The sequence below is a fragment of the Phascolarctos cinereus genome, unplaced genomic scaffold (assembly GCF_003287225.1).
Source record: "Phascolarctos cinereus isolate Bilbo 61053 unplaced genomic scaffold, phaCin_HiC Scaffold_4;HRSCAF=312, whole genome shotgun sequence".
NCBI lineage: Eukaryota > Metazoa > Chordata > Mammalia > Diprotodontia > Phascolarctidae > Phascolarctos > Phascolarctos cinereus.
The window spans coordinates 18,874,302-18,901,443 of record NW_027555847.1 but is presented as its reverse complement, the minus strand read 5'-3'; the positions used below and the strand labels follow the sequence as shown (position 1 = coordinate 18,901,443).

The following is a 27,142-nucleotide window of genomic DNA, read 5'->3' as shown; positions in this document are numbered from 1 at the left end:
TATGGCAGAGGGAAGCATAATGGAAGTGGATGAGTTGGAAAACAGGGATGTTTGGAAGGATCACTGTGCCCTTGACACAAGCAGGGCATCAGTGACTTTCCAGACTGTTAGATTACTCTCAAGAACCTACCACAGTACAACTGGTCTTCCTTCATTTGTTCTAACTTTATGTTAGTCAGAAAAGAGAGAAGGTTTGGAAACAGGAAAGATCAGTAAACAAAAATATGTGCAAAGATAGTGAATTTCAAGGGCCCGAGGGCCACCCTGGCTGAGGAAGAGGGAATCTGGGTAGGTCTCACACAGGAGGCAGCACCTGCATTGAGCCAAGGTGGTAAGACAGGGAAGTGGGGAGTGCACATCATGGGAAGATGTCCCCTTGATATGCCGTGGCACCATTTGCAACACCATGTTTCAGGATCCCACCTGAAAGGTGGACGGAGATCCAAACAAAAAGCTGGCTGAGTGACATCATCTTTAAATGTCAGGCACTGGCCCCCAGTGACCGGCGAGGCAGAAGGCTCGGCTGGGTGTGTTAGCTTTCCATTGCCAAATCTCCTTAGGACAAAATTGGCAAGGCCGGTTTGGACTGTGGGTTTTTCTGAATGCTCGTGTGGAAAAAAAGAACTGAAAGCAACAACGAGATATCTGGAGCGGGTGTTTGATTTTGACGCCTCGGGGAGTCCTGTGCTCATTAAAAGGAATACGTGTACTCCTCCAAGAAGCAGTGCCCATTCCCCCCGCTGTCTGTCTTGCCAGAGCATGAGAAGATGCTGGAGAGGGACAGCTCTGAGGCCGGTGGGCCCTGAAACAACGAGCTTGTTGAAGAGTCATCAGGCAGGTCCCTGGCTGGGTGGGCCCAACTTCCTTGGGGGAGGGGGAGACACGGGGGGCTCAGCTTCCAGAGCCTCCAGAAGCCACACGGAGAATGAGGACAAGCTAGCCCTTCTAGGTCACCCTGGAGACATTAACTCATCGAAGTCCCACCACAGCTCAGGAAGGAAGTTGTTCCAAATCCTATATTATCCCCATAGTCTGTCCTATACTATTAACATTTTCCCCATTGCTTTCTTAAGTCTAGAAAATCAACAAAACAAAAATCACGCCCTGATTTGTAGCATTTGCCAATTTCTGAGGCCTGAATGTTCACGTTTTAACAATCGGCTCTTGTGAGCTGCCTCTGGCACGCCCCTGCTTAGACACAGAAGACACTGCACGAAAGGCCAATCTCTACAAAGGGACTCAGGGGGCTGAGCATATGGCTGGGAAGCTTCTGCCCTAAGATTTCCCTTTGCCAAATGAGACTAGAGGACGAGCCTTCCTCTTTCTACATGGGAACATCAAATGAACAGATGATGACATCAGGAAGAGGCCATTGCTGAATTCTGCCTGTCACTCTGTGCTGGCAGCTTCTCATTGAGAAGAACAGTCAATGGAAGAACCTGGAGGCCTAAATGGTCAGTGACATATTGGGTTCCTGCTTATCTGGAATGATGTGAAATGTGGGATTGGGACTGTAGATTTTGATCCAGAAGGGACTTTTAGCAGAACGATTTCCTTGAGGTCACTCAGATGATAAGAGCAGAGCCTGGACCAAACTGAGGTTCTCTGACCCCAAGTCTGGCAGCTCTTCCTTCTGCTACCCACCATGATCTCAAGGCAAGTGACAGCTAGCATGGTGGGCTGTTTCTGCATGAAGACCCAGGCATCTTCATCCAATGCACCAGTACTGGGGTGGCCAGCTGGTGAAGCAACATCCCAGGACAGAGCACCAGTCCTGAGCAGGCCCACCAAAAAATAATGATCTACGAAGCATACTATTCAGTCTTTCTCTTTTCTTCCATTTTGTTTTGTTTCCTCTTTCTTGTGGTTCCTCCTATTGGTTCTAATTCTTCCTTATAACATGACTAATGTGAAAATATGTTTAATAGGAATATGTATATATAGCCTATATCAGATTGCATGCTGTTTTGGGGAGGGAGGTGGGAAGGGAGGGGAGAAAAATTTAAAACTCAAAAGCTTATGGAAGTGATTGCTGATAATTCAAAATAAATTAATAAAAAATAAGCTAAAAAAAGAAACTTTTTCAGGGAAAAAAGCTAATGTAAATACGATTTTTAAAAAAGTAATGATCTAGGAGGAGTCTCAGGATGCCTCACGCCATCTAAAACTAAGCAGGGGCGGTACAGGGTCAACCACAGAAAAAGCTGTTTGTCCCCCAAAAGTCCCAGAATTGGGTAAGAAAAGAATCAAAGAACTCTGTGTATATCACCTGGAGTAAAATCCCCCTGGCCTACACAAATTCACCAGCTGTTGGCCACACTCTCCATTGAAAGGTGCTGATAACATCTACATTGACTTGGTTATCCAAGAGAGCCAAGTGAACTAGAAGAGAATGGGCATATTCTAAAGGACTGGGATCTTGGGACTCATTGCCACAGCTCCTTCTGACATGGCACTGGGAGATCACACAGTTCACCTTGAACCCAGATACGAGGCTGACCAGCTGCTAGGGCTTGGCTGTGGAGTGTGGCGTGCGCGCGCGCACGTGTGTGTGTGTGTGTGTGTGTGTGTATGCAGGCTTGTGCACATTCTCTGGGTACCAGAGGATACAGCTATCAAGAACCTTAGGAAACAATGAATGCTAATGACTTCAAACACAATGCCCAGAGCTGTCTTTGGTTCCCGCCTCCAAATCTAATGGAAAGCCCAGAGGACATGTCCATGTCCAAGTGCCATATTGGCAGATGCCGAAGGATGAAGCGGCGCCCGCCCCCACCCAGGGAGCTGCTCGGGGGAAAAAGCTGGACTGACTCATAAAAATTGGTGTGAAATTAATCCCAAATACTTCCAGCTGCCAAGACAGGCTCTAAAATTGGTTACAGAGAAGCAGCGGCAAAACAGACATGAGTCACACAATAGTGAACCTGGCCAGGGCCGATGCCTTCACCCAAACTTCACTGCCCATTCTGTCACCAAGGTTGAGAGCTGGGAGAGACGCTAGGGTCCCCGTGATCCAACCCTCCCACTTTACAACAAAGGAAACAGAGGACCCTACAGGCTGAGTGACTCGCCCAAGGTGGAGGAGTTGCCCAAGGAGGAGCCTTGAAGGCTTCCCACTTTCCATGCTCCCCGTTAGGACTGGGACTTCAATGGGCCTGTACAGACAGGGAAAGCATTCTACCTGCTGGAGCTCCTTGTTACCTCTGTCAGTCACTTAAAACTGTGAAGTCGGAATCTCTAAGGTTTCTTGCCCCAAATTTCTTGCTCACCAGAATTACAGCCTCCTAACTGACCTCCTGTAATCCAGTCTCTTCCTTCTCCAATTGGTCCTCCACACACTGATGTTTCCAAAGCACAAGGCTTAGCCACGTTCTTCTCCTGCTCCCAAAAGCTTCCCTGACCCCCTATCATGCCTAGGGTGAAATGCAAAGGTCTTGGTCTGGGATTGAAAGTCATCCAACAGCTGCCTCAAGATCTCTCTGGTTTCCCAACCTCCCCAGGGGCTTTTGTCTTCACACATTCTATGTTTCTTCAAAGCCATGCTACTTTCTGTTTCTTGTACCTGTCATTCCATTTCCTACCCCTTTGCCTTTGTCCAAGCTGCCTCCCAGGCCTGAAATGTTCTTCCTCTTGGAATCCCTACCTCTCTTTAAGACTCACCTGGAATAATAATTCCTACTTCAGGCTTTTCCCGATTCCCTAAGTTGTGAGTGGAGCCCACCTCTAAGTCACTTTGCATCTACTTCTTATATTTTTTTATATACTTATCAGTATATGTGTTGCATTATTTGGGAAAGTATAATTTCCTTAGAGGCAAAGTGCCCAGACCAGTACCTGCTTAATTGATTTATTTGAGTCAAAGAGAAATTAAATTCCTTTAAAAGGATGGAAATTTTAAAGAATTTTCCTTTCATAAAAACAATAGGGTTGGGTTCAGGTTTTTTTGGGGGGAGGGGGAGGCTGTTTTTGTCATTCTAAACAATTCAAAATTAACAAAAGAACTGCTACCAATATCACAGATCTCCTCTTTAGAACCAACAAGACAATACCAACATGAGTGTTCTGCTCCCTTTTTGGAGATGAATTTAAAAGGGACCATTTAGAAATTTTCTCTTAACCTCAAGCTAGAACCTCTTTCGTTGCCTGGAAGAGAATATCTCTCTTCAACAACCTACATCCTTTTATTAGGAGGAGCACAGCTAAGCTGGGCTCGGAAGCCAATTTCGTCACCAATAAAAATTAAACGTCAAAATGAGATGTCAGAGCTTTCCTGGGTTTCAGTCTAGAAAGCTGAGCTAAAGTCACTTTAACGCAACTTCTTCCTGAGTACCCATATCTCAAAAACAGCATCCTTTCACTTGAAAAGTTAAAGATAATTCCAGAAATACAAACTACAATGGGGCATAGAAGGAGACATAAGGCAGGGAAGCAGCTGCCTTGGGCTCCAGATTCCACTAACTCCACATCTTTTGGCCACACCAGCTCTGCCGCCCCCCACCATGGTCCTCAGTTCGTTAACCTATAAGACAAGTTGGACTAGACGTCTGCTGAGATGCCTTCACATCTAACATCCTAAGGCTTTGGATTCTTACGGACATGACTTTGGATCTTTCTACCACTTTTCATTCTCCAGGTCTTGAAGACTCTTCCAATTATGGAGACTGCGGGATCTGGGAGGCATGGCCTGAGAGCAATTCACCTGGGGAAAATCTGGGGCTTTCGTGAACTGAAAGCTCAGTGAGAGTCAACAGTGGGCGGCTGAGAAAGTTAATCCAACCTTGGGCTACATTAAGTGAAGCTCAGTGTCCTAGACAAGGGAGATGTTCTCTGTTCCCCCTATATGGTGCCCTCATCCATTCCTCCCCTACCCCACCACCTTCCCTATTACTGTAGGGGGCATCACCATCCTCCTGGTCCCTCAGGTTCACAACCTAGGAGTCACCCTGGACTCCTCCTTCTCTCTCCCTCCCTATATCCAATATGGTACCAAGGCCTGTCAATTTCACCTCAGTAACACCATTTAAAGATGTCCTGTTCTGTCCTCTGACCCTGCCCCCACTCCAGTGCAGGCCCCTATCACCTCACCCAGGACTATCACAGTAGCTGCTGAGGGGTCTGCCTGCCTCAAGGCTCTCCCCACTCCCCTTTATCCTCTCTTCAGCCATTAAAGTGATTTTCCTAAGGCCCAGGTCTGATCATTTCACCCTAGAGTCAATAAACCCCAGTGGCTCCCCATCTATAGCCTCCAGGCTTAAACACAAAATCCTATGTTTAGCACTCAAAGCCCTTCATAACCCAGCCCCCTCCTACTTTTATAGTCTTCTTTTACCTTACTCCCCAACATATACTCTTCAATGCAGTGACACTGGCCTCCTAGTTGTTCCATGTTCCCATTTCTGGGCATTTTCTCACAATATATCCCATGCCTGGAACACTCTCCCTCCTCTGCTCTGACCACTAACCTCCCTGGCTTCCTTTAAGTCCCAAATAGAATCTCACCTTGGACAGGAAGCCTTGCCCATTCCCTCTTCATTCTAGTGCCTTCCCTCGGTTAATTATCTCCTACTTATCCTTTATAGAGCTTGCCTTGTATATATTTGCTCGCATATTGTTTCCCCCATTCCACTGTAAGCTCCTTGAGGGCAGGGACTGTCTTTTGTTTCTTTTTTGTATCCCTGGCACTTAGCAAAGTGCCTAGTACATAGTAGGCATTTAATAACTGGTTACTGATTGGTGATTGATCAGACCACATCTGGAGCACTGTGTTGAGTTCTGAATGGTGTAGCTGAAGAGTGGCATTGATAAACTGGAGAACGTCCAGAAAAAGGCTGCCACAATGAGGCAGGATCTGGAGTTGATGACGTAGAAGGATTAGCTGAAAGAGCCAGGGATGCTTGGCCCAGAAGGGAGAAGATTCAGGGGAGACATGAGAGCTGGCCCTGTGCATATGAAGGGATGTCACCCAAAGAGGCATCTGGCTTGTCCTGCGTGCTCCGACTAAGCGGACTGAAAGCAACAGCTGAAAATGGCAAATTTAGACTTGAAATACATTAAAGTTTCCCCAGGTGGAATAGGTTCCCTAGTGAAGAGTTGGCTCCCCTCACTGGAGTTAGGCAACCACTTGGGTATGATGAGTATACCATAGATGGGATTCTTAGTCAGGAACAGGTGGACAAAGGGGCTTCAAGCGTCCCACCCGACTCTGTGATTCTGGGCTCCTGAAATACCTCCTGGGAGCTTTCATCTCTAAAAGTGGATAAGAATCATTGACCTCCTGGGATTGTTGAGGGGGAACAAAGAGGAAGGCATTTGGAAGGAACAAAACACCAAAGAAATGCAAGGGATCATCACTATAACCTAGAGTTGGTACTTTTAGAATGCATACATGTTGTGTTGTGGGATGTTATGATGTTATACTATACTATGTAACGTTCAAGTACATAGAGTGAATTAGTGTCAATAAAAAGTTTGTTAATTCAGGTAAATGTTCACTGTTACACACTTAAGACCAACCACAGGTCCCAGGCCAAGTCCCACTTGGTCACTGTTTGGGCTCTGATTAGCTCAGAGTCAATGTAAATAACAACTGGTTTTGTTTTGGCCAGAAACCCTGAGGGTCTTGTCCTCCCAGACTGCTTGTTTTTGGGTGGGTAAAAGAGTTCATTCTCTGCCTCATTTCTTGCCTAGCCTTAATCACTGAATAGGGGTTGCCTCAGACAGACTGAGACCTGTTAAAAACCTTAGCTTAAAAAGGCCAGGGTCTCTCACTGCATCCCGGGCCCTCTCCAGTCCTGACCTACATCTTCCCACTGGACCCAGATGGCTCTGGAGGAGAGAGTGAGGCTGCTGACTGCACAACCCTGCCTCACTGTAATCCAATTCCCTTGCCTGTCATGGCATCACCTGCCTGATGTCACGGTCCTCTCTGAGAATGATGGACAAACAACAACAACAGCTTATGAATGGGTGTATCATACTGCAGACTATCTTCAATCTGTGCATTTTTCCCCTACTCAGATTTTAGATTTTCCATGTATTATTTTTTATCCTTCTTGTGTGCAAAAGTAACACTTGAACATTTCTGTTCCGTCCTTTCTAAAACATTAATAAAGACTGAATGAACACACAACCAGAGGGGGGACGATGAGTCAGGAGGAGGCTTGGTGAATCACCCCGTGACCAGCCCAACAGGTCATCAGTAGGCAGGGCAGGGAGCCCAAGGAGCCAAGGCAAAAAAAGACCAAAGCTTTAGGGAATCAGGCTGAGTCAGACAAATGCTGAAACTCCCTGACACTTTCTGCAGCTTGGCTTCCTGGTCAAGTATGGCTTCCCTCTACTACAAAAATCACCCGCTGCATCTTCTGTTACTCAGCAGAGAGCCTGGTAGCAACCTGGCCTGGCTTTTCAACTTATGTTTTCCTTCTTACCAACTCTTCCCTCACCTCCTCTTCCTCAATCTCCTCCCCACCAGAGGGCTTATCTTTTAAAAAATTTTTTTAAATCACTGGCATACACCAAGTCCTATCTTGAGCAGGACTAGACAATGACATGAAAGCAGAATGGCCCTGGTAGCAGAATACCGTCTCCTGCCCCCAAACTGACACCCTCTAGCTTATCATTCATCTTTGTTTGTTGGCCCTGGGCCACAGTCATTCAGCAGGACAAGCTTGTTTTCTAGCCAAGCTTAATTAATTTCATGAGGGGGATTTCAACAGACACTGTATCAAATGATTTACTAAAAGCTATATAAGTTGTATTTACTGGATTCTTCTTATCCATTAATTTAGTCGTTTTATTTTCTCTTTAAAAGACATAACTTTGGGATGAATTGTTCTCCAGAAACCTCCTGAGACATATAACTCCCGAAGATAGACATTGCTTGTTTTTTCTATTTGCATTATTTAAAAAGCTAGAAAATAAGATACTTTAAAAATAGGAGGCGGAAGCATACTGGAGATCACGAGTTCTGGCCCAGAAAGCTCAGCTGTTTCCCACCTCCTGGTCCATAACTTAGCCTTGACTTTACTAGAACTCTGTACACAGGGAGTGATCAATCAGGTCATACTTTCACTCTGCCTTACAATTACATAAACCGCTGACAAAAAGGGCTCAGTTGTTACACAGCCAATGTGAAGTCCCACGGAAACAACAGAACTGTCTGGGGTGTGTGTGTTTGTGTGTGTGTGTGTGTGTGTGTGTGTGTACACATGCGCATGCACACACACACACACACACACACGTGGGCCATCCACTCCTTTCTAGATGCCTCTCCCCTTCGGGTACAATGATCCCAAAGGCACGCAACCGAGGGTGTTGTGACTGACGAGCCCCCGCTGGAGGACCTGTCTATACTGGATGAGTGGCTCCCAGGCGGCGCTTTTTGCTATTTTCCTTTATTCTTCCTGGTTAAAACCTGGGAAAGGGGAAAAGAAGCCCCTCAGGACACTGTCTTCCAAAGCCATCAGGATGAGCCCAAGCACAGTCTAGCGCAGCAGCCACTGAGTAGGCAGCTAAGAAAAGTGGGTGGTAACAAGGCAGTCAGTCCTCTGCAGCTTGCAGCTGCCCCACCGAAGATCAAAGTCCTGGGCAGAGGGACCCGAGGCAGCCCAAAGGGCAAGTGCCCGTGCCCCTCCAGGACAAGAGGCACATTTCTGCCAGGGCGAAGGGCTCAGCCGACAACGGTGGTCCAGGCTCCTAGAAGGGGTGAAGAAAGGGGGAACACTACATACAAGGGTGGAGCTCCCCTCTTCACCCACCTCACTCCACCAGGTGATCGAGCTTCTCAGCAATCTCAGACCGGGCGTTCCTGGCAGCAGCCCATTCAACCAGCTCTGACTTCAAGATCTCAGGTGCCTTCCTCTTCCAGAGTTTCTCTTTGGCCATGGTGATGCTAGGGAAGGTGGAGTCCAGCCCCCAGGCTCACTGGTGGGGCCAACTGCTTGAGTTTTTGACTCCTTCTCTGCCACAGGGGAGACGTTCTCCAGCTCCTCTCCTGAGAGCAGCCTTTCAAAGCCAAAGAAGGAATGGAGGCGGCAATTAGGCATCAAGGTGGAGCTGGAGACCAAACCTGGATCACCAAGGTGGCTACAAGAACTCCACGCTTTCCTAGACATCTCCAGATCTCTGGCATCCACAGGATCTGGCCCGGTGGTGCCCTTAGGGGTCAGAGTACTGTGGTGGTCACTTCCAGAGCTGCCTTTACCGAGGGGGCACCTCTACTATAAGGAGGCAGTGTGGCTCATCTTCTATCCCTTAGAACCTGTGCTGGTCACTGACCTTTTCTTAGGAACTTGGCTGCCACGATGAGATTCAAACGCCAGCAGTTACTCAAGTGCTTCATATAATTCAGATCCTAGCTACGGTGGCATCTCCCAGCATACGCATGCCCCTTCTATACCCAATGGCTGGAAGGAATGGAGAGCATGCAACCTGAGGATCTGCTTGCAAACAACATTTGGAGGGGCACATGATAACGTCTGAAAGGATCGGAAGGGTGCTCATGTGAAAGTAGCATCGGATGTGTTCTGACTGACCCCGTAAGGCACAATTAGCAGCCACGGGCAAAAGAGGCAAAAAGGTAATTTCAGGCTTTGACTGGTATTTCTAAATTCATACTGTTACAATGGGGAAGGGAAATGTGGGAAGACATAAGTATCCATGACTAAGTTGACAGGAGGCAAATTTTACCCTTTCCATAAAATTTATTCGCCAAATGGACAGGTACCTCAATCGGCTGAATGGAAAACAGCACCATTTTTTTGGTTAGCTTTGTGCTAAAAATAAAATCGTTTCCCAAGCTGACTTCTATTTTTACCCTTCCCCCTCACTTTTTTCTGGCTGACCAAATTTTTACCCCTTTCCATAAAGCTACCTATAGTAAAATGAAATCCTAGTCTTAAAATAATAATTAATGGAATCAAATTGTAAAAAGAAGAATGAATATTCTCTGGAATAAGGTTACTTATTCAACAGATCGCTCTTAAATTTCAACTGCCCGGTTGGCAATGTCATAGCTCATTTTACAAGCCATAGAGAATTCTGGGGACTTCCCTTTCCAAAATCAACATCAATGAGATCTGATTTGAATGGTTTCTAAGTTTAGAAGCCCTTTTATTAATGTTGCATATGGCATTGCTACATGAAGACATTTTAATAATTACAGAGCTGACCGCATGGCTCTGAATGCCATCTCCCATGTTCAGAAATGACAGATGGATGAGTGGGTATCCACCAAACCATTTAACTAGCTTAGTGGGTGGCTTGTAAGGCACACAATTACATGTCTACATAAATTCAACTACTTAGCCATCTGGGCTAGCTTTCTTTCTATTTGGGGCACAGTAGTTGGTAAAGTCTTGACTTGTCTTAAAGATCATTATATCCTAATGGAATTCTAAGTGGAAGAAAAGTCAAGGGGAACTGTTACCCTGGAGCTAATGCTAATGAATACAGGCCTGTAGCCAGAGGAGAAATGATGGAAACCTTGGGAGGAAGTGACCACTTCATTTTGAAGGTCATAAAAGATTCATCTTCCTGAGTTTAAATCTGGCCTCAGATACTTCCTAGCTGTGTGACCCTGGGTGAGTCATTTCCCCCTGTTTGCCTCAGTTTCTTCATCTGTAAAATGAGCTGGAGAAGGAAATGGCAAACCACTCTGGCATCTTTGCCAAAAAAACCCCAGATGAGGTCATGAAGAGTCAGACATGACTGAAAAATGACTCAACGATAAAAAGACAGATAAGGAATGGCACTTCCAATAAAGCCAGTGGTATGAAAACTTATAGTCAAGGCCAGCAAAGATGTTAAACGATGCCATATGAAGCAGATCGATAACACTGGCGCACTCATTTTCTAGTCCAGGAGGCCTGAAGCTAGCAGCACAAGCTCTGATATTTGGCCAGGGTCTGTCATAGCTTCAGGGGAACAAAGTCAGACAACGAGGGGGCAGAAGTTAGGACCCTTGTTGGGCCACCAGAAGCCAGGGATGGTCCTGTCTCCAGGCTTAGCTTTCTGTCTCAGGCCAGGTTTGTGGAAGAGAGGCATAAGAGAAAACGAAAATCAAATACCACAGTCAGACCGTGGCAGATCAGCAAGATGCAGACTGTAAAGGGATCACGACCAGGTAGGGACAGTGCAACCCATTCAAGAAGGCAGAATGGAGAGAAGCCTGACTCAGGCACAAAGTCCCAAGGCAGAAGCTAAAGTGATACACAGAGACAGGAGGAAAAACAAGACAAAATTCTGGATATAATAAAGAAGTATCAAGAGTTGAAAAAAAACTCAAGGGGTAACCCAGAAGATAAGGGTAAATCTGCCATAAGTACAAGGAGAGGCCTTTCAAAATGGCACAGCCACAAGGACTCCAGAGTGGTGGGAAGACACAGAGCAAGAGCTGTAGAATGAAGAACCGCGGGGAAAGCAAACGGCTCAGAAGAAAAGAGAGAAGCACAACCTGAGTAGCGGCATGCTCCCTGGAAACCAGAATGGAGCAAAACAGAGATCAAGCGTTCAATCGGCAATCGAAATATCAGAACCAAGGTCAAAAGACTGGCAAGGAGAAAGAATGGGGGGGTATTTGTGATCAAAAACAACTTAGTGAGGACAGACCTCAAGAAGGGAGAATCCCAGAAAACCACGACCAAACCAAACACTTGGAAACAACACTTCCTAAAAGACGCCTGCCCACATTCAGTAGGACCAGAGGGCCAAGGGAAAATACAAAGAGTCCATTGATCACCTCCTGAAAGACCAAATTGAAAACACCCGGGAAGGCTGCGGCCAAAATCCAGCGCTTCCTGGTCAAAGAAAAGTTCTAAAAGCAGGTGAAAAGAAAAAGTTCAAGTACCGGGGAACCATAAGCGTCAGGATTACATTATGTTGCCAACTGCAATAAAGGAGAGGAAGTCTTAGAATATGACCTAAAGAAGGGAAAAGGACCAAAAGGTAAAAGAAAAGCATTTACCTCTAAGAATATCTTGTTCGGAAAAACTGAGGAAGTAATTCTACGAGGGAAAAAATAGACCTTTCAAACATTCCTGATGAAAATCATCAAAACTGAGTAGAATCTTTGAAACATAAATGAAAGAGATAGACGCATTCTAGAAAGGTAAATACCCTGGAGCAGAAAGAATGGAAATGACAATCACACACTTACTTCCTAACACGGGAAGAGAAGAAAGAAGTGTTCCTTCAGACCCCCACTGTCCTCTAGAAAGGACAAAGGGCACCAGATGCCATTCCCCACAGACCCTCATCAGTGATCAAGAGAACTGCAAAGGATTCACGACTACTTGAAAGAATGCTCCAAATCACCAGTAACAAAAGAAATGCAAATCAGAGCAACACTGAAGTTTCACCCCACACCTTGAAAATTGGCAAGGATTCCCTCCCCTCACCACCACCTCCCCACAAAAAAATAGCAGTAGTCAGTGACAGGCAGCAGCTACGTGGTGCAGTGGATACAGTCAGTGCTGGGCCTGGAGTCAGACAGACTCCAGTTCAAATCCAGCCTCAGACACTTACTAGCTGTGTGACCCTGGAAAAGTCATTTAACCATGTTTGCTTCAGTTTCCTCATCTGTAAAATGAGCTGGAGAAAGAAACAGCAAACCATTCCAGTATCTCTACTAAGAAAACCCCAAACGGGATCATGAAGAGTTGTATGTGACAGAAAAGACTGAACAACAACAACGTTGGAGGGTTGAGGGAAGATAGGAACACACATCGTTGGTGGAGCTGCGAAATGGTACAACTATTTCAGAAAACATTTTGGAATGATGCAGACAAAGGGACTAAAATGTCTGTATCCTTTGAACTAGAATGCCATACCCCGTGGAAGCCACAGATAAGAAGAAAGTACCTATATCCATCAAAATCTTTACAGTAGCACTTTTTCTGACAGCAAAGAATTGGGAACAAGATAGATGCCCATTAATTGGGGAATGGCCAAACACACGGTGGTAGACAAGAGTAACGGAGGATTACCAAGCTGTAAGAAATGATGGCTGTGATGAACAGAGAGAAGCCTGGGAAGATCTACATGAGCTGATGCAGAGGAAAGTGAGCAGAGCCAGGAGAACAGCAGACACAGTGACCATAACAGTGTAAACAGAAAGAACAGCACACCAAAAAATCAACGGTGAACATTAGAAAACTAGCAAGATCAATCAGGACCCAGATGAAGAGTGAGGAGAAGATGGCCCCTCCCCTCCCCCTGCCCCACTTTGTGAAGCGGGAGGTACGGTGTCAGACACACCACACATCTGGGGACGTTTTCACTGTGTAAATCAGCTGTGGTGATTTTCCTTTTTTTTTTTTTGCCTTAGATATTGGGGGAAACTATGATGATGTAAGAAACAGGACATCAAAAAAAAATCAAAACCGCCTCATTTTTAAAAATGACAGATGCCAGGCCTAGGTGTAGCTTTGTTCCATTCTTTTGGCTTTAAGTGATCAAAGAAAAGGGACAAGAAGGGAAGAGAATAAGCATTTATTAAGCACCTATTATATGCCAGGCACTGTGCTAAGCTCTTCACAAATATTATCTTATTTGATCCTCAACACAACCCTACAAGGTAGGTACTGTTATTATCACCATTTTACATTTGAGGAAAATGAGGCAGACAGAAGGTAAGTGGTTTGCTGGGGTCACATGGCTAGTAAGTGTCTGAGGATGAATTTGAACACAGATCTTCCAGACACCAGGCCCAGCATTCTATCCACTGTGCCATCAGCTACCTCTAAAAGAAAGGGGCAAAGGAATACAACAGGGATAAAAAAAGAGATAAAATCAGCTTTAAAATGGGGCACTGGGGACAGTTAGGTGGTGCAGCAGATAGAACACCGACCCTGGAGTCAGGAGAGCCTGAGTTCAAATCCAATCTCAGACACCTGACACTTACTAGCTGTGTGATGTTGGGCAAGTCACTTAACCCTGATTGCCTCACCAAAAAAAAAAAAAAAGAAACAAATAAATAAAAATAAAAATAAATAAAATGGGACACTCATGATGACATAGCCACAAACAATTATATATAGGACAAAAATAGGGAGCTGTCTAAAGACCAAAAATGGATGCTCAAGGAATAAACTAACATGTACACACACTTGTACATGTGCAGATGCATGTATTTATATAGATACATATAGATTCTACATACATGTACATGTGCATGCATATGTGCATATACATCAATGTGCGCACATATACTGGTACATACATATAGATAGTTCAGATCCATATACACATTTGTGTGCACACACACATTTAGGTGTATGTATACATATACATATACACAATAGATAAACCTTGTGTATATATATGTGAATAAGTTATATGTATGTGTATGTATATACACATATACACATGTGTACACACATTTAGTTGTGTGCATACATATATACATATATTATATATACATGTGTGAATATAAATACACACATACACATACACATACTTGTATCTATGCATACATAAACACCTGTATACACACACACATAAAAAGCCACATATAAAAGATAAAATCCAGGGAAAACAAATACAAGTCCCGACTCCTGTGAGAACAGAGTTTAGAGGAATGTTCAAGCCCAGAGGGTCTTGTGCCTAGCGCTCAATGTTAAGGGCACTAGAAAGGTCTCTTAACTTGAGACAGAAGAGTCCGAACTGTCACCATAGGGCAGGGACACCGGAGTTAACCAATGCCACAGTGAAGGCAGAACAACCCAGCTTTGACTTTGTCTCTGCTTTGTGCCTCAAGGACAATGACTGAAGGGAGTGGACAGGCCAGAGCAGACAGGCCAGGGAAACCCAAGAGAAGAGAGGGAATAGTCAGAGTTTCCCTCCAGGAATTCCCTGAATGATATGGAAAAGGTGCCATGGGACCAGAGACAGAAAAACATGGTCTTAGTTTTCAAAAGAGAGAAAAAGACCGGTTCCTTCTAACTGGATGTCTTCAAGCAAATGCAGGAAGGACCCATGCCAGGAATGGGGCAGACTGTGGTTAAGGTATAAGCTGGATTAGGCGGCTTGCATCATCTCTCCCAACTAGAAGATTCCATGTAGTGGATGGTATGAACAATGGAAGCAGGTCCCCCGGCACTCATGTGGTCTATCAGAACACTTCTCAAAGTGTAGTCCAAGGGTCCCTGGGGGTCCCCAAGATGCTTTCACAGGGTCCATAAAGCCAAAACTGTTTTCATAATAATCCTAAGGTATTTTAATTTCTAATATGGCAAATACCAAAAGCTATAACCCACAAAAACAAAACCTCTTAGAGGGCCTCAATAATTAACAGTGTGAAAGGTTCCTGAAACCAAAAGGTTTGAGAACAATTAATCTGCCACAAGGCGGCAGACCCTCATCAAACAGGCAGAGATAACGCAGACTGCAGTGGGTTTTAGGAGCTGAACAGTGTCTTGGACAACAAAGCACATCAAAGCAAAATTGGATAATATTTCACTTCGAGCGATTCTGGCTCAAAAGTACACATTTCCCAAGGGTCCCTGGTCCCCTGCCCCCTTCTCTACCACAGGTCACTGTGTCATCTACAAGGCAAGCCAACAAGAGTCATCTGTGACAGACACATCAAAACGTGTGAAACCCGTAGGCCTGCACTAGAATGATTCAGACATGGGGAAATAGTGTAAGACAAAGTGAGGGTGTGAAACAGGGCTATGACCCCAGGATTCACGTATAAGCTAAAGGATTAGAAACGTTGCCAAAACAATACTTCTGTGCTTGAAGCCCAGGGTCTTTGTTAGAGAAGCCCTGTGGAGAATGAGGTTGTCAGTAATGTGACTTTTCTGTACCATTCAACTTTGGGGAGAATGGTGTCCTGGGCATCAGACCTACGCTATAAACCTTGGATTCCTCCTCATCCTCTTGGTACACAGTGATATTTATTTTACAAAGACATGCAGTTTTCCTACCCCAAGCTCCAGGAGATTTAACAGAGTATTATAGAATAAGATGGTAAGATGATAGCCTGAGACTATGAATGCCCATTAGGACAGTGATTTGTAAGAACTCTGGCCGCGAGAATGCAGTCTACTGTGAGTATAGCTTGCAAAGGACAGGACAGGACGGGATGGGACAGGAGGGGAGGGGAGGGAAGGAGAAAGAAAGACAAAGCAGAAAGAAAGACAAAGGAGAAAGAAAGATAAAGGAGAAAGAAAGATGAAGGAAGAAAGAAAGAAAAAGAGAAAGAGATAGGAAGAGGAAAAAAGGAAGAGAAAGAGAGAGAAAAAGAGAAAGAGGGAAAGAGATAGGAAGAAAGAAAAGGAAGAAAAGCAAAGAAGGAAAGAAGAGAGAGAGAAAGGAAAGAAGAAAGAAAGAAAAAGAGAAAGGAAGGAAGGAAGGAAGGAAGGAAGGAAGGAAGGAAGGAAGAAGAAAGGAAGGAAGGAAGGAAGGGAGGGAGAGAGAAAAAGAGAAAAAAGGAAAGAAATGAAAGAGAGGAAAGAAGGAAGGAAAAGCGAGGGAGGAAGGGAAGGAAAGAAGGAAGAAGGAAAGAAGGAAAAGAAAAAGAAAAGGATTAATGACTACTCTTTCTGCAAGCTGCTCTGTACTACAGTATCTATTAGCCTTGCTAGACTCCAATCAAAAAGTCCTCTTCTGGATATATGACAACATAAGTGCTGAGTATCAGCCAAAGTTCTAATCTGAGAAGTCAACTTTGCAGCCCTGGGCCACCTTCCCAACCAGTAGCTATATTCATCTCTGGAGCTCAGCTATGTCGTTAGTGGTCAAACCACTACAAAAATAAAAGCCATCTTTGTAAAGCCACTGATGAACATGCCAATCATGTATTCTACATGGGAGAACGCACACTGCTGAGTAAAGCACAAATTGCAGAAGTGGAGTATTGGAAGAGCCCTGTGGCAGAAGCAGTAGCCTACCTCCTCCCACTGCCTCCTCCACACAGACACCACCTTGTCCCCCACACCTCCACCCCTGCACACTCTGGCAAGGTAGGTTAGTTTTTCCTTACGAGGTTCTGAGATCATTCTTGCAATCTGACTGTCTCAGGTGACTAGAGGTTCTGACGGTGGGCATCACTTCCCTTCATCTCCTGGGTACAAGGCAGCCACCAGGAGCTCCAGACATGCCCTGGTGCTCAGGCCAAGAAGTGTCCCTTGGCTGAATCCACTCAAGGTGTCCCGTAGGATAGCCTCTATTGCTCCAGAAGTAAACCTCCCTTTGTTAACTGTGGAATGACTTAGACTTTCTCATTTTATTCTAACATCCAGGGAAGTTCCCCAAGTCAAGCCCAGCTCAGCACAGGCTCTCAAACCACTCCTCTGCCTAAAAGACAAATAAACATCTATATCATCAGTTCTCACACTTTGGGACCTCAAAAAAGTCTCTAAAAGTATTGAAGACCTCCCTCCCAAAGAATTTCTATTTACATGGTTTTTGTTTATCAATATTTAACATGTGAAGAATGAATATGTCTCAGTATTGTTATGAAAATGGACCTAGCTCATGGACCCCTGAAAGGTTCTTGGGGACTCCCAGGGATCCCTGGGCCATGTTCTGAAAACTGCTTGTTGATCTAGGCCTTTTAGGAAAGGGCTCTGTCCATACTCATTGCAAAGATCTTTTAGGAATGGAGATGCCTAATGCCCTCACCAGGAGTTGTTTGACGATTTCCTCATCTCAGCAGTGAAGACAGCCTTCATTAGGCTCTCCTGGCCATTAAATCCATTTCCTCTGGTTTAGTCTTCCATGGGCAAAGAGCAGCTGCCAGGCATGTTCCCTTGGCAGAAGTTCACGTGCTTGAAAATGACCACTAAATCATCTTCACTTGTCCTCCTGCAGAGTCACCAACTCCAATTATTGTCAACCTTTCCGCAAAGACCCACATCCTCATACCTTCACTACCATGCTCCTTTTCATTCATCCAAGGGCTAGAGAGTGGGAACTTTAAAAACCAATCACATGGATGCCTTTTCTCCCAGTGTGGCCTTTATCAACCTCTAGAGGGGCTCAGGGGGCCATCTATAGTCGTGGTGATCCACCTCTGGCCACTGGACCCAGACGGCTCTGGAGGAGAGAGCGAGGCTGGTGACTCTGCCCAGGCCTCCCTCACTTAAATCCAGGGCACCTGCAAGTCAAGGCACTGCCCTGCTGATGTCATTGGTCCTCTTAGACAAGGAAGGATAAACACCACCAGCAGCAGGGGATCAGGGTGAGGCACCGCGGCTGTTCTCCTGGGACTGTCCGCTTCTAATCCCTCCCTCCCTTTGGAGGTGACCCATCCACTTCCTTTTTCGCATAAACAAACCCTAGCATGATGTTCTCCACATAAATGGATGCTATCTTTGACACCATTTCTCATGCACAATTGGTGATGATAATAAAAGTGAGAGCTAGCATTTATGTAGTGCTATAAGGATTACAAAGCCCCTTACCAACATCTCATTTGGTCTGGGTGCTGTTATTATCCACATTTTACAGATGGAGATGTTGGGGCAGACAGAGGTTAATTGACTTGTTGAAGGTCACATGATGAGTATGCCTCTGGGCTGAGATTTGACTTAGATTCCTAATCTGAACTGGATTCCCGATGGCTGCAGGTCCAGAGCTCTACCTACTGAGCCACCCAGATGCCCCTAACTATACCGTGGCCTGCTCTTGCCCCTTATGCGTCTCCCAACAATTCCTACACCAGTTGTCGTCATGGTATGTTCCTGAAGACGCTGTCAGCAGATCCCCAAGCTTGGGCAGGATCTACTCACTGGAAAAGCTGCTGACACACTGTGCTGCTGTCCAAGGACCAGCTGGCCTGAGTGTAGAGAGGCTCATGTGTACGTGTCTTATACCTGCTGACTCTCTCCGGCAATAGCACCCTGGAGAGTGGGAAGATCACTGGATTTCAGGTGGTCACAGGACCAGGGACCAGGTTTTAGCGCCATCTCTCGGTAATCTGGTGACCGCAGGCATTTAACCTCCTCCTAATCTGTAAGCGGGAGGCAAAGATGCCTGGGCACTGATGTCAGAGAGCTGCTGTTGGGACCCAGGGAGATCAGGCGTAAGACGTACTTTGTAAACCAGACAGCCTGATATAGATGTCTGGGTGCTGCAAGCATTGTCACCACCACATAACGTATTTGTCTGTTCGTTAATGTTTGCTTGGGGGCTGCAGAGGCTGTGACTTGGTTCCTTGAATCCCACAGACTTTTGGAGAACGGATCCTCAAGAGCTGTTTGACTGAAGACCTAGTGCGGCCTAGAGGCTAGTGAGCCAGTCTATGAGTCAGAAAAACCTGACACGCTGGCTGTGTGTCCCTGGACAAGTCACCTACCCCTCCCCCAATCCTCCCTCCTTCCCTGCTTGGGTCTCAGGCAAGTCTCTCAGACTCTAAAAGGAAGAGCAGATGACAATCCACATGAGTAGAGGGGTCCTCATTGAGGGGTCCATAACGGCAACAAAATCACAGGTGCCCCACCTCCCCATGCAAAAAAACCCCAAAAAACAAACCTAGCTCATAGAACCTTAGAGCTAGGAGGAACCTCATAAATCATCCCATTTTACAGAGGAAAACATTTGAGACCCAGAAACTCGGGGTGAGTGACTTGTGCAAAGTAACAGAGCAAGGTCATGGCAGAGCCAACACTGGTGCCCTGCCTGCACACCACTCTGCAGAGTGGTTCTGCCTGGGTGCTGAGGGATCTGACCTTGGACACCAGGAGGCATGCAGAATGGTTACTGTCCGAACTAGTATAACATAAGATCCTCAAGAACAGAAGTTGTTTTGCTTCTATCTTGGGACCCCCAGCAACTAGCCTTGTACATAAGAGAGTTTAACAAAGGCTGGCTGAATTTGACGGAATTATCTCCATTTTAGAGGTGAGGCAACTATGCCTTAGAGAGAAAAAGTGCCTTCCCCACGGTCTTACTGCTATTAATTATGTGAGCCAGGCCTCAGGCCTGGGGCCTCTGACACCAGGTCCACACTCTGCCCATGACACCCCCCTGCTCTGTCCTCCCTCACTAGTCCCGCTTACCCTGAACCTTTGCATGAACAAACAACAATCACAAGGCTCCTGGGGCCACTGGGGACCTGCTATCGGCTCTCCCTCTCCCTCTCCTACATCCCTGTCTGGGGGAGGACTCCCTCCTAACATTCTGACGGTGCCCTCCCTGGCTGGTGGACACAGCCCAACAGTGGATAATGTGGATCATTTTTCTCTCCCCTAAATAGCTGAACCGGGTCCTCTGCAGGAGGGCACCCTATCTGCCTGCACGGGCCCTGGTCCCGAGCGGCCCGCAAACAATCCACCTTCTATTTTACTCACGCCCAAGGACAAGGATCCCTGTTTAAATCTGAAGGCTCTAGTAGACCCTATACTCAAGAAATCTGAACCTGCTTCCAGAGCCTAACCAAGTGGGGAAAGATTCCCATCACCCAGTAAGTGATCCACACACCCACCTTTTGTTTTCATTCCTCGTATCAGTATCAGAAAATGTGATAAGGCACAGAGTCTGGATAAAATAACCGATGTCGCACTGGCTGGTCAAGGAAGCCAGCTAAAAAAATCTCCTAGGGTAGTAAGAGACTTCGGCACTTGGATGCCACTCAGCTAATAACAAAGACTCAGGTTCTCTTTATCTCCTCAGTTCTCAGGAACAAGTTCTTTATTTCTTTATGTATGTACATTAAAACCAGAAATCTACCTTTTTAAAAACAAAACTCTTCTGAGAACCCATGGAGAAGAGTTGGGGGAAGGAATAGTATTTGTTAGTGCCCAGGAGACACAGAACCACAGACTGTTAGAGCTAAAAGGACCTCAGCAATGGATTTTACTCACATAAAACGAGGGTGAAATGTTGATTAAAATTAAAAAGGAGGCATTTGTCGGAGGTGTCTCATGATGCAACCCCTAGGAAACAGAAAGGATTTTACTAGCCTCATGAAACCTCTGCAAGTCAACAAGTATTTATGGGGGGTTTCCTTGGTGTCAGGCACTGTCCCAAGCCCTGGAGATTTTATTTTTTAACTTCTTGCTGGGGGCACAACACATCCACACATATGTAGACGTAAACTCGTACAAGCAATTTGAAGAGGAAGAAAGTGCCAATGAGTAGGAGGATGGACGAGGGAGGGTTTGGTGGAGCTCTACTGGAAGCCTGGGATTCTGTGGAAAGGACAGGGTGCGTTCTAGACAGGAGGCTGCTCATCAAAGGCATGAAGGCGGGAGTGAAAGGCCATGTCCTAACTGGCCAGTTGGACTGGAATGGAGGGTGTGTGAAGACAACAATAGAAAAGAACATTGCAAAGGCAGATAGGAGGGAGCAAGGAAGGTTGTAGAGCCCATTCCATTCCAGACAGGAGGTTTAGAAGGATTTGGAATCAGGAAAGGGGATGAGGCTTGTTTTCCTAACACTTGTGTGTATCTGTGGGTACAAGCCTTAACAATGATGGAGTTCTTCACACTGAACAACTCAACTTAATTCAGCAAATGGATACTGTGTCTCTGCTATGTATTCAGAAGGCATCATGCCAAGCAATGGAGACCCTGGGCTTAGGAGCTACATGAGCCCTGCCCTCAAGCAGCTTAGGTTAAGTAGAGGGCCTACAACAAAGAGATAATCATGACCCAAGGTGGAATCCCATTAGGGCACAAGACAAATTTGTAAAGGGAGACCAGCACGATGCCTGGCCAACAATATAGGAACTGGACATCTTATTTCACTGGTATACAGAACTCCTGGGTGAGGAAAGTCCCTCCACCAATGTAGGTTGGCACCTTTTCTGCAACTTACAGTGATAAAAATTTGTCCAGAGCCCTGAGGAGTGAAGTGAGTCAGCAGGTCCCACAGGCCAGGCTTCCTGTGTCAGAGGCTGGCTGCTTACCCTCCCTATGTCACTTGCAAACATACTCTCAGAAGGATCCTCAACTCTGCCTCGACACGCCATCTCTGCTCTGGTCATTAACATACGTGGTGGCTCCACTAACCCACTTCAGAAGACACAACGGAGGGATGTGCGTTCTTGTCTCATCAGCTGCCACATTTTATCTTCTGGACGGTTCTAGAGTTCTTGTCCATTGTTTCTTTCTTTAAGCACAGGCCACGGTGGCCTTGCTGCCAGCTAGGTAAGAAAGGGGATCCCCAGAGAAAGCCCTCCCTGCAGATCAGACCCAATGTTCAGGGAAGGGCCGCTCATCACAGATGCCCTAACTAGCCAAGGACACGCTTTCCTTTGTCTTAGCTGATGATGTTGCTAACGAAAACAAGTCTTATTTGTCCAAAAAATTCTATCTTGTTGCTTTCTGTCTTATTCAATTGCTCCATCCTTTCCGCATCCTAAGCCAGCGATCTCCTTGCTCACTGGACTAGTGACTCCCTGTGGGGTGGACATCACCTCTTTCTCACAGGCTCTGTGAACAGAGAGTGGGCCCTGGCTGGAAAGACTCCAGACAAAGGCTAGCCTTCAGCCTCCAAGGACCAGCCTCCCTGTCAAGAGTGATTCAGCACAAGGTGGGCTGCAAGGGGATAATGTTTAAATTCACAGAGGCTCTGAAAGGTGACATATGAAATGGTCAAGGGTGTGCTGATCTGTCTCAGTGGGCCAGGGCCCCACACTAACAAAAATCACAGAGCTTTGAAGGACTGCATTACACCGATGCCTTTGTTCTAACTTTCTCTTTTCAAAGAAATCCCTAGAACACAGTACCTGCCATGTAACGTAGAAAGCAAGTTCCCACCATAAAAGGTTTTGGGGAATTAAAGCCCTCTTAGCCTCATTCCTCCCTGGCTTGACAATAGCAAAGTCCTGCCCCCCCCACCCCCGTACAAGTGGACGCATCTTTCTTCTCAGATAACTTCTATTTCTTTTAAAGACCTAAGCAAAGTATCTATTGCAGCTCTTCGGTCTCCCGGCTTCTAAGTACAAACATATGTTGTGGTTACTATTGTTATTTTCAGATAAGCTTCAAATTTTATACTCCCTCCTTTTAAACCAACTTGTACAGTAGATCTTAATTTAGAGATGATTGAGAAAACCCATAAATATTTGGGACTTTTATACTGCTTGGTTTCCCAATGTGTTCTCAGCTTTCTATTCCTTCCCAAAATTTGAGGTTTTATTTCTAGATAGAGGGAAGGGATACAATGTACCTTTGAGATTTACCCGATTTTCAAAATAAGGTTATTAGTAGTTAATGTAAGCGCAGATGCTGAGTATTTCTGGGGGAATTCAGTCACTTAGAAAATCCTAAATGAGAAAATGTTGTGAAGGCCTAGGAGAAAGCTTTCTTGTAGAGAATATCTTCTCTCTGTGATAAGCTGGTTAAAAACAGCAGCAACAGCAGCAGCAACAATAAATCTAGTTCCCCACAAGAAGTCCATCTGCTCTGAAGTTTGTATTCATGGAAGGACTTAGATTTCACCTGCAGAAGACATACCATCCAGGTGGGCAAGCTGGCAGTGAGCTTCCATCCTGGACACGTCCCTGTAACTGACTCTTCTGTGATGGAACCCCAGCTCCTTAGCCTCTCTGTCCACAAGTTTCTCTTCATTGGATGGATAAGGGAACTTGAACTATTCCACAGCTTACAGAATCATGTCTGTATTTGTTCTGAATAGAGAAGTGGAATAAAATACCAGCTCCCTGGACTGGTCCCAGCCTGCTCCAGCCTTCCTTTCCTGTCTTAGCTAGACTGGCTGCTGTCATTCCTCTGACCTCATTCTGCTACAGCCCAATGAGATGAGCAGCTCTGGCCAGATGTCATCCTGCCCGTCTCCATCCAGTGCCTCTTCTTCTGAGGCCCAGGCCAAGCAGCATTTCCTTCTCCTGAGACACTTTCCTGGTCCTCCTCCATCTCTCCCTCAGCCCCACCGGGATTTAGGAGCTCTATAAGGATCCATTGAATGGAATTAGAATTGAAGGGCAGGTGTTATTGTTGGGGCCATGGCCCAGAATACGGGGTAACTGGAGTCTCCCAGAGCACAAAAAGGCTCAGAGCTCTTTGCCGAAGACTAAGCCTCTCACACGGCTTCAGCCACACTTCTTTTGGCTAGTCTGGGGGACCAGGGGACGGGAGGAGTAGAGGAAGGATTTCAGTAGAATATCACTTCCTCAGAGGGCAGGAGCCACATGGCTGTTGTCGCCATATCTCCAGCACAGGACGCTGGGTCTGGCCCATCAGAGACCCTGAATAAATGTTGTTGGGCTACACTAGCTTTAAGTAGGAGCTTTCCCCAGTGTTACACAATCAAAATTCATGACTTAGTCCATGGATTCATTCATATGCCAATGCCCCCACTGGACCAGGAGAAGGGAGCCGTCCCTGTCCCTGAAGGAACAAAGGAGCCTCAGCCCTGCTCAGGACTGACCAGAAAGCTAAAGCGGCCACGTCTGCATGGGGTCTGACCAGCAGAAATGGCCTGCCCACAGCAACCCAATGGGACACCCATCCCCGTCAGGGCCATCCAAGCTTGCTGGCACGGCCTGCACAGCCCCAGAGTCAGGCATTTCCCACTGTGTAATTTCAAAACACCTGCAGTGAATGTGGTTTCTAACAGAATATTAGCAGGCAGTCTAAAGACTGGCTCACTCTCAAATGGAATGAAAGGTTCTAAAATAAGCACGTTTAGAAAAAGACCAGGATAATTAGAAGCTCAACAAACTTACTATAAAAGTATGACTATTTCTAGGAGATCCCTTTTCCCCCAATCGTACAAACTTGTTTCCTATTTGGATCCGTCCCTCACAGCACAGCACTAAACATGTTCTCAGTGAAATCTAAAAAGCAAGTTCTGTCATTTGAGAATAAAACCATCCTCTCTTCTAAGTGAGGAGAGATTTACAAGAGAAGAGCCGATCTACCGACAAAATATTTTATAGAGCCAGAAAGAATAACCACACAGAGGTCCAAAATGCCAAGGAAACTGGTGAACAGACGTGCAGGGGAAGGCGGCCTAGCCGCTCCAGATCTTAAGTCGTCGCACAGAGCAGCCATCATCAAACGTGCTTGGTACTGGCTGAGAAGTGGAGGGGAGGATCAGTGGGACAGGTCAGGTACGCAAGACGCAGTAGTCAATGACTACAGTATTCTACTGTTTGATAAACCCACAGACTCCTGTTTCTGGGATAAAAACTCACTTTGACAAAAACTGCTGGGAAAACTAGAAAAGAGTATGGAAGAAACGAGGCATAGGCCAACATCTTACACCATATACCAACATAAAGTCAAAATGGGTACACGATTTAGATATAAAGGCTGATCACATAAGCAAACTGGGAGAGCAAGGAACAGTTTACCTGTCAGATCTATGGAGAACAGAAGAATTTATGACCAAACAAGAGACAGAGAACATTATGAAACACAAAATGGATCATTTTGATTACATTAAATTGAAAAGTTTTTGCACAAACAAAGCCAATGCAACCAAGATTAGGAGGGAAGCAGAAAACTGGGAAAGAATTTTTACACCCAGTGTCTCTGGTAAGGGCATCATTTCTAAAATATATAGAGAACTGAGTTAAATTTATAAGAACACAAGCCATTCCCCAATTGATAAATGGTCAAAGGATATGAACAGACAGTTAGCAGATAAAGAAACTGAAGCTATCTATAGTCATAAGAACAAATGCTCTAAATCGTTATTGATTAGAGAAATGCAAATCAAAACAACTCTGAGGTACCACATCACACCTATCAGATTGGCCAACATGACAAAACAGGAAAATGATAAATGTTGGAGAAGAGGTGGGAAAATTGGAACACTAATGCATTGTTGGTGGGGTTGTAAATTGATCCAACCATTCTGGAAATCAAGTTGGAACTATGCTCACAGGGCTATAAAAATGTGCTTACCCTTTGACCCAGCAATAGCACTTCTAGGTCCGTATCCCAAGGAGACAATATATATGGGAAAACAACCCACATGTAAAAAAAATATGTACAGCAGCTCTTTTTGTGGTGGCAAAGAATTGGAAATTGAGAGGATGCCCATCAGTTGGGGAATGGCTGAGCACGTTGTGGTATATGAATGTAATGGAATACTATGGTGCTATGAGAAACGATGAGTAGGCTGACTTCAGAAAAACCTGGGAAGATTTGTGTGGTCTAATGCTGAGGGAAGCGAGCAGAACCAAGAGAATGTTGTACACAATCACAGCCACGTCATGCGATGACTAACGTTGATGAACTTAACCCTTCCCAGCGATACAAGGATCTAAGACATCTCCAGAGGCCTTGTGATGGAAAATGCTATCCACATCCAGAAAAAAAGAACCATGGCATCTGAATGCAGAGGGAAACATATTGTTTGCACTCACTCTCTTTGTTTGTTTCTTCTTTCTTGTGGTTTCTCCCACTGGTTCTAATTCTTCTTTGCAACACGACTAATGTGAAAATAGGCTTAATAGGAACGTCTATGTAGAGCCTATATCAGACTGCATGTCATCTTGGGGTAGGGGGAAGGGAAAGACGGGGAGAAAATTTGGAATTCAAAATCTTATGGAAGCAAATGTTGAAAACTAAAATTAAATATTTTTTTTAAAAGGGAGAGAGAAGTAATCACTCTGGAAAATGCTCACCTTTCAAAAAGGCTTGTCATGAAAGGGAGAAAGGTTCCATGTTCACCACCAAATGGCTCCATGAACACAACTATATCTCAGAGCTCACTTTCTGCTCAGGTAACACACCGACTCCTCAACCTCTACAATGCTGTCAGACGTAGTGGGATAGTCGGTTCCTCTCACAGATGCGGAGCCCCAAACAGTCAATGACATGTGACAACAATGTGGAGCAGGACCAGAATGCCAAGGGGCCCCCATGGCCACTTAGTGCAATCTGAGCGAGAAGAGAGCTCTGCCGCACACCAGATCGCTCAGCCTTTCCTCTAAGACCTCAAGGAAGCAGGGACCCAACCAGAACCTCTGAGGGAGCCAGTTCTGCTCTGGGATCGCTCCGATTGCCAGGCAATGTTTCCTGACATCGACCAGCTCCATCTGTTGTCCCTGGTTCTGCCCTCTGTGACCAAGAGGAACAGATCTGATTCCTCCTTCATATAACGGCCCTCTGGAAGCTTGAAGACAATTCTCATGTCTGTAAGTCTTCTTGTCCAGGCTGAATGCCCTCAGGCCTTTCAACCTTGCCTCATATCTAGTGCCTCCTATGAGCAGATGCTTTGT

The 27,142-nt window shown here is 45.7% G+C and overlaps 1 protein-coding gene across 5 annotated transcripts in view; it reads right to left on the bottom strand.

Moving 5' to 3' along the window:
- The window catches only part of BBS9 (Bardet-Biedl syndrome 9), a 372,846-nt gene that overhangs the window by 80,981 nt on the left and 264,723 nt on the right, over window positions 1-27,142 (bottom strand). The window lies entirely within an intron of this gene.